Source organism: Zootoca vivipara, chromosome 12 (genome assembly GCF_963506605.1).
Source record: "Zootoca vivipara chromosome 12, rZooViv1.1, whole genome shotgun sequence".
In the NCBI taxonomy this organism is placed as follows: domain Eukaryota; kingdom Metazoa; phylum Chordata; class Lepidosauria; order Squamata; family Lacertidae; genus Zootoca; species Zootoca vivipara.
The window spans coordinates 23,992,703-24,001,144 of NC_083287.1; the positions used below are offsets into that span (position 1 = coordinate 23,992,703).

Genomic DNA, 8,442 nt, shown 5'->3' on the forward strand with positions numbered 1-8,442 from the left:
AATGCTAGTGTAGAAGAGGAAAGTTAAGGGAACTTCAGAGGCTGGGTCATTTGGAAGAGCAGGAGGAGACAATTTTTTTATCATAAACAGAAAGGTCTGGGTTCAATCTTCTAACCAATTCAGTAATGGATCTAGTGAACTGAAATGGAAGAAATCAGAAATGCTACAAAAACAAGAGAATGACTTAACACATTCATATGGCAACTCCTGAAAGGCACAAATAGAAAGTCAAATAACTCAAATAGTGCAGAGAATCTAAAAAATAGTCCAATCCTAATCATGTTTACTCAGAAATATTTCAATGGTAAAAAAGGTAAAGGTAAAGGACCCCTGACAGTTAAGTCCAGTCACGAACGACTCTGGGATTGCGGCGCTCATCTCGCGTTATTGGCCGAGGGAGCCGGTGTACAGCTTCCAGGTCATGTGGCCAGCATGACTAAGCTGCTTCTGGCAAAACCAGAGCAGCGCACAGAAATGCCGTTTACTTTCCCACCGGAGCGGTACCTATTTAGCTACTTGCACTTGACGTGCTTTCGAACTGCTAGGTTGGCAGGAGCTGGGACAGAGCAACAGGAGCTCACCCCATCGCGGGGATTCGAACTGCTGACCTTCCGATTGGCAAGCCCAAGGCTCAGTAGTTTACACCACAGCTCCAAGTAAGTTTAGGATTGCAGCTTAAGTATCCTAGCAACAACAATAATACTATTTAGTTCAACATGTATGTGGGCAGGGTATCAGTCATTCAATTTCAAGGAGAACAGCACCAGAAAGAAAGAGAATTGGCTAAAAAACAACAACCAAATACACGCAGCTGAAAATCAGATTACTGCAGAGAGCATGCAAATTACTAAAGGATCAAATAGGAGGCCCTTCTTCATGTGTCTTCTCCATGAGAGGTATGGGGGGAGGCAATGCGAGAAAAGGCCTTTTCTGCAGTGGTTTCCCATTTGTGGAATGCTCTTCCCAGGGATGTTTGGCTGGCACCTTCATTATACAGCTCTTCAACCATAAGATGATTAACATCTTATGTCCTTTTAGTGGTTTGTTTTGTTCTTGTTATTATGTATTTTGGAGTTTTATCTTGTATTTTTATGCTGTGAAGGGCGGTATACGAATTTAATAAATAAATACTGTAATAATAAAACTGAAGATTGATTCAAAGGAAAAGAAATACACGTATACAATCAAATTATGAAGATCCATATTCACTTGCTAGACCAGGTAACCCAGGGAAACCTACATCTGTATCACTGGTGCAAATATCATGCATTTTGAAAAATCAAAACCTCAGTTGACAAAGGACAAATGCCAGAAAATACCAATATAATTAAACAGAGCCAAGGAAGAGCTACAAAGCAAAGGAAGACTTTATAGAAGGAAAAGCCTTCTCCAAATTGATGAAACGGAAGAACACAACTCTAGCAAGGTAACTGTATTTTAAAGGGCACCAAGATGTCTGTTTAAGAACACTCAGTAGCAGCACTAACTCAGGACATGGAAAGGATTAGATGAAGGTCATAAAAGCAACCCTGAAAAACCTTAATTTAAAAATTCTATTTGCTTCATCACAGACACTACTGAAGAAAAATAACCACCTAAGCTACAACTTTGTCAATACAACAGAATCATACATTCATGTAGAGGGAATAAATGAAAAGTAAAAGAAAATCAATTAAACAGTAAGAAAGCATAAGAACCAGGTGTCACTTAAAATCTGAAATGGCAAGGCAATTTAACCTTTAACAAAACGTTAGCCCCTATCAGACAATGGAAGGTAGCCAGCAAAAAACTGACTTTTCAAAAAAGGACCCAGGGAGTTATCAGTACACAGGACATCAACCAAACATTTGACAAGCATTATGGTAGAAACCACCAAGGCTAGAATTGTTAAACATAGATGTACATGCCATGCATAGAAGTGTCAGCACAGCTTCAGCAAAGTAAGTAACATCCCACCAAACTATCTGAGTTCTCCAAGGCTTTCAGCAAAATGAACTCCATATACTGGGTTTTTCAGAATATTTTTTATGAAAAGTCCTTCCAACAAACGATTTCTAGTGTAATTTGGGTGTAGCCAAAAGCATTTTAATCATAACCCATAACATTTTACTCTAACATTGTTTTTTCTGCATGTTTTGGAGGCCTTGTACAATTCCTTTGTTCACAGTACATGCATAACTCCTCTAAGTTTGACTGAATTATTATTTGCATTTGGGGAATATGTGAGCCCCATCAGATGCTGCTGACTCTGCTTGGTATGCAAAATAATTAAGAGGAAGAGAAAAATAAAACAGAGGCCAAGAGCCAAAGACCATTTATGGGTGTAGTTTTCCAGCACCTGTAAGTGGTTAAGAGCAGTGGACTCGTAATCTGGTGAACCAGGTTCGATTCTGTGCTCCTCCACATGCAACTGCTGAGTGACCTTGGGCTAGTCACACTTCTCTGAAGTCTCTCAGCCTCACTCACCTCACAGAGTGTTTGTTGTGGGGGAGGAAGGGAAAGGAGATAGTTAGCCGCTTTGAGACTCCTTAGGGTAGTGATAAAGCGGGATATCAAATCCAAACTCTTCTTCTCTTCTACCTTCCAATGGCATATAGTTCAGCCCTGAAAGCTGCTCCTGAAGGTTTTGCATCCTCCACAGCAAGATTTAACATGATGATAGGAAAACCTGATATCCCCCATGCCAAGTGTAATAAAGTTCTTTCAACCAAAACAATGCAGAGCAAAGGTTATCACTCCTGCTTCTAATAATAGTTTCTATGTCATTGTGCTAGGCAATAAGTCAGCTCCTAGTAATCAAGATTTTCTGTAAGACAACTCAGTACATTTGTTTCTCCGAGGTACATTTTGACCAAACTTCCCTTTGCTTTACAAGACTGATCTGTGGTACCAACTACTGAATAAGGTTGGTTTTCTATGCAAGCTTTATTGCCAGCTCTTACATCAAAGGTTCTCTTATATATACTGCGCCTTGATATCATGATGTATTTATTCATGAAAAGCCTCTCACCGAAGAACCAGCAGCCATCTGATTTTATATATATATATATATATATATATATATATATATATATATATATATATATATGATTATCTGAGTCAGCCATATCTATATAAGATCTGTCTAACAATTAAATGCATGTCCTAAGTAGGTTTGTTAACTGCTGTTACTTACATCATTTGGACTGACTGGGTGTGTGGAGTGCCTTCAATTAGCAGAATCTTGGCTGACTGAACATTTGTAAGGGTTGTCAGTAACTAGTGTTTGGATAACCCCAGAGTAACATGTAGCCAAGCCTTCTCCAGGTGATCTCCAGTTGTAGTCCAGCAACATCTGGAAGAACACAGGTTCAGTCCCTGGCAAGTAAGGTGGGTTTATAAGAGTCGTACTGAATTAGCTAAAGTCAGTTTTTAGTTTCCTTTCTTATTTGGAATGCTGAAACTACTTCAATGCTACACTACTTGCTACTGTAATAGGAAAGGCTGTCAAGCTAATTATTGCCATTAAGAATATCTTTAGATCAGGACTTCCCAAACTTGGGTATCCAGCTGCTTTTGGATTTCAATCATCCCTGACCACTGTTCCTGCCAGCTAGGGGTGATGGGAATTGTAGTCCAACAACAACTGGAGACCCAAATTTGGGAAACCCTGCTTTAGATGTATAGTCACTTAGCATGGCCGTGAAAACAACTTCTGGTCTAACCCAATCCAGGTGAGCAATGTCAAGTTACAACTGCCTTTTCCAACCCCCCAAAAGTATTTCACTGCTTTAAATAAGGGAAGAGGACCCTGGTGACTGCCAGATAGTTGGACTATAACTCCCATCATTGCTGGTGCTGGGTGGAAATTATGTGAGTTATAGTGCAGCAACATCTGGAAGTCACCCAATTCCCAATCCTTGCTTTAAACCAGGCATCCCCAAACTTCGGCCCTCCAGATGTTTTGACTACAATTCCCATCATCCCTGACCACTGGTCCTGTTAGCTAGGGATCATGGGAGTTGTAGGCCAAAACATCTGGAGGGCCGCAGTTTGGGGGTGCCTGCTTTAAACTGATGATTAACACACAAAGAATGCCAATTTAAGATTTAATTTCAAGATATGCACCAAAGTACACATAAGAAGTTCCAGTGAAATACGCTTATTTCAAGTACATTACCGAATTTAAAGTTAATATTTTTTAAATTAATACAAAACTTTTGATGAAATTTTGTGACTTTATTATTGCATCTAACCCATTTTATTTATTAACATCAGCATTCCAATGAAATGTTTTTCAAGAGCCCTATTGATTGTCTACTATGTATAGATTCAGGCCATTGTATTACCATGTGTGTTCAAAACTCACAGGCCAGTGACGTAAGAGAAAGACTTATTCAACTGGATTTTGTGTGATGAAAGACTGAATCAGACAAACACATTACACATTTGACAAAGATATAAGATTGGCAAACACAACACAGGGCATTGTATCAATGCAGTGTCAATTTGCAGAACTACTGTACTAGTCTTTACTAACATCCACTTTCATAAGCAGTATATTGCACTATGGCTCCAGCTTTCAAGTTTAAGAAAGGAACACCATCATGAGGCAATCATTCTGGGGATAGCAACATGTTCTGGTAGCATTTCAATCCCCCGCACACACACTATTACCACACAAGTCAATATATCATTTGTCAGTTTACAACATTTAAAAGTGTTCTTACCCTTGAGACCCCCACTAGATCCCAGTATGTCTTTTTCTCAAAACTCTAAACTATGACACTGAACGGATATAATATTCCATATTTACATGTTTTTACTTATCCTACATACACAGTGCACCCTCCCCAAGTAGGCTAAAAATGATCTAGAAAGCGAACAAGACCCAAGAAGAAGTCTAAGGTCTAAAATTGGCTTATCCAACAGCCCCCTAGATACTTCAAATTCCATATTCATGCTATCTGAAAATACTTTTCTCTCCAAACATAATTTTCACTTGTCCTTTTTGTAGCAATCAACAGCTGCATACTAATAATGTGCTATGATCTACAAGTTGCTTTGATAATTTAAATCTTATCCAAATGTACCTCAGCATGCACTGAAACCTGGAAATCATTATGAAAATAAAATTCATCCTTTAGATGCACAGCTTTCCACATATGTCATTTATTTATTTCAACAGTATTTATATACGGCATAAAAAATTTTAAACCCTCTAAGCAGTTTGCATAAAATGACTTCCTCTTATCAATGTTTTCTGACAAGGAATTATTTTCAATGAGCTGTTAAATAATATCAAAAATATGTATGAATACATATCTAACACTGCAATTCATTAATAAAGCTTGCAACACACCTGCTTAGACACGTCTTCATCAGGATTTTAGGCTAATTCGTGAGACATCATTTTTTCTTCCACACAGCCATTCCCTTTAATGAAAGGGAATAGGAAGTTAATTAAAACATGATACTAATTTATTGCCATTTGTAAATACAGCTGCTTCGTTTAGAAGAAACACCATTGTACCAATTATATAAGAGCTATTCAGGCTTTTCATAAAGATTTTTGGCTTGCAAAATTTGTCCCAGTACAGCAGACAGTCACTTCCTCAGGGTTCTGTCAGTCTCCATATTAAATAATTATTGACAACATAAATATAGTCAGAATAACGATCCAGGAGTAAAACTCTAGATATGATCAAGGCTCAGATGAGACGATGGACAGTGAAATATTGAGATGCCACTGTAATATTAATACAAAAGACAGCTACTTAAAGGAACATTTCACAAAATTAAGTGGCCTATATATCCAAAAACAAACTCCATTATCATTCAGGGCACAATGCCCTGCTGCAATAAACATCTAGCTCTAATTAATAATTTTCAATAGTCCACAAACAGCAAAAAGGAGATGGTTGAACCGTCTACCGTTTTATCAGCTTATATATCAAGTACAAGATTATTAGAATGACAGAGAACAGTAGCTAGCCTTTTAGAAACAAACCCCACTAACATGATAGAAGCCATCAGCCATAAGAACATTATGACAGTCATCCAATAAACAGATACTAGTGGTTCAAATACAATATACCAGAATTTGCTCAAAGCTTCCTCTAGTCCAAAGGTCTATTTATAGTTACCCTGCCTCTGTTCAGTTTCCAAAGGCCCCTCCTCTTCCCAAAGCCAATAAAATGAAGTTTAATGGATGGATGTAATCCTGATCTCTGTGCAGCAGAATTGGAAAGGAGCTCTGCAGCACCAGTCATCCAGATCCCTGCACCTAGCTCAAACAGGTGAAAAGGAACAACATAACCAGATCACCACCACTGCTTCTACCACGAGCCAAACGTGATTATCTTATACTGCTGTGTCCTCAGAGCATTAATTTAAATGACGCCCGCCCTTCCTTCTGTCAGCAATAGCCACAACCAATTGGCGGAAAGCCAGAAGCAAGTCCACTCCATTCAGAGCCCAGCCCAAGTTACAACAAATGACACCCATGCAGGGTTTTTTCCCCCCATTCACATTTTGTGCGTTAAGTAAAACTATTTCAACTGTTGTGGTGTGAGAGGCACCCAAGGCATTTCGAGGAGTTAAAATCCAAAAAAAATGGGGGTGGGGGTGGGCTAATAGGTGGGAGAAAGCTACGCTCTACAGTTTCGTAAGGATGAAGCCGATCACACCAAGAAAGCATGATCAAGCCAACGAACCGACTGGCTGCCTTCCCCTTTCCCCCCCGTACAGCAACACCCTGGGCACTCAAGACTTGCTACCGTGGGAGGGGGGCGCCGGCACGTTGCCACCCGCAACCCCCCCACCTCGCTGCATTTGTGGCAGATTGCAACACTTACCTACCTTCTTCCCCCTCCAGCCTCCCTTCCCCCGCGGCCAATCCATGCGCTCGCCCTGCCTCCCGCCCTCCTGAGCTCCAAATCCAGCGAGGTGACAGCACCGCCGTGGCAATCGCAGCCCGCCCACCACCCCTTTTCTCCCTTTCCACCTTCAGTTTCAATGCGGACCGCAGCCACCGGTTTCCCCACCACCAATTCCCAATTTAATTCCCAAAAATGAAATTGAATTTTAAAAAAATAATAAACAGCCCAACGAAATACGTGCCTTTCACCTGATGGAAGCAGCCAAGGTTTTTGGGGAAGGGAAGGAGCGCGCGGGAGCGACTCTGGGTGGGTGGGATTTGTCCCCACGCCGCCCCGAGGATTTGCTGGAGGAGGCGGGGTGAGCGAGGAAAGGGGGGGGCGGAGGACAGGATAATCCCGCAGAGGGCGGGGAGATAATCCCGGGCGGGAGGAAAAAGATTATCTCCCCTCCCTCCCCCTCCCCCTCGCAAGTATTTTCTCCTCCTCCACCACCACCGGGGATAATCCAGGGGGGCGCTAAGAGAGGCTGGCCAAGGAGCTGTGAGAAGAAGGGGCCATACGAGGCCCGACCAAAAGGGCTGGGGGGGGCAGAAGAGAGGCGCCAGGAGCCACAACGGGGAGGAGGGGGAGGGTCGTCTCTCTACCTGAGGGAGCCCCGCCAAGCAAAAGGCAGGCGAGGCGAGGCGAGGAGGCCGCCCCATGGCTCCCTTCGCGCTGAGAGGAGAGTCACGGGGCAGCTGCTGCCGCCTCCTCCCCCTCGTCCCACATGAGCCTCTCTTTCCTCAACCCGAATAGTAGAGAAACTCCCGGCTCCACACACAAATACACACAAACACCCACCCACACACACCCGGGGCGGGGAGAGCAACAGGACCGCGCCGTCCCTCCGCGTGGAGAGGCGCGAGCGCCCGCCCGCTCGCCCGGCACAGCTCGCGCCGGACTGTTGAGGAGGCAGCAGCTGCTGCTGGGGCAGTTACCGGCGAGGCGGCCGTTGGTTGGTTGGAACGCTGGTCGGTCGGCTGCCTGGCCTCGTCTCGCTCGCTCGCTCGCGCACACCCTCCACCTCCTCCTCCTCCTCCTCCTCCTCACTCAGTGGGCGCCGCTCTGCCTCAGCCCCATCTAACGCTCTGGAAGTCTCCAGCGAGGAGCCCGCGAAACCGCCACCGCCACTACTACCGCCGGCAGCAGCAGCAGCAGGGCGCGCGCGAAGAGCGCTCCCTGCCTCTTGAGAGAGGCACTGTATCTCTCGCGTGTGTGGCTCTGTGAGCGCGTGCGCGCGCGCACTCCCACAATACACGCGCAGAGAGGAGAAAGCGGGAATCCGCCGCTCTCTCTCGCGCGCGCGCCCCGATGGAGACGCGCGCGCGAAAGTTTTCCCTCCCGTTTGGCTCCCCAATTGATCTTGCTGGGAGCGGGTGAGCGAGCGTGCGGGAAGGACGGGGAAACCCCACCCCTTTTCTTCGAAGGCTCCTCCCCCTTTTAACCCCTTATTTTTTTGGATCCAGCCTCGCTTCGCTTGGGAGCAAAGGGTTGCCCGATTGAAGAAGTAAAGCGCTGCAGCTTTTAATATCTAAGTAAACAT

The 8,442-nt window shown here is 43.8% G+C and overlaps 1 protein-coding gene across 17 annotated transcripts in view; it reads right to left on the bottom strand.

Moving 5' to 3' along the window:
• Positions 1 to 8,137, bottom strand: part of PALS2 (protein associated with LIN7 2, MAGUK p55 family member) — a 34,988-nt gene extending 26,851 nt beyond the window's left edge. For 3 of the 17 annotated variants that reach the window (XM_060280707.1, XM_035129201.2, XM_060280708.1), the window contains exons 1-3: positions 7,838 to 8,135; positions 5,342 to 5,415; positions 3,176 to 3,334 (exon numbers count right to left, since the gene is read on the bottom strand). The gene's annotated coding sequence lies outside the window, so the exon portion shown is untranslated. The other 14 variants (XM_035129203.2, XM_035129204.2, XM_035129205.2 and 11 more) reach the window with 8 other exon arrangements.
• Positions 8,138 to 8,442: the final 305 nt, after the last annotated feature.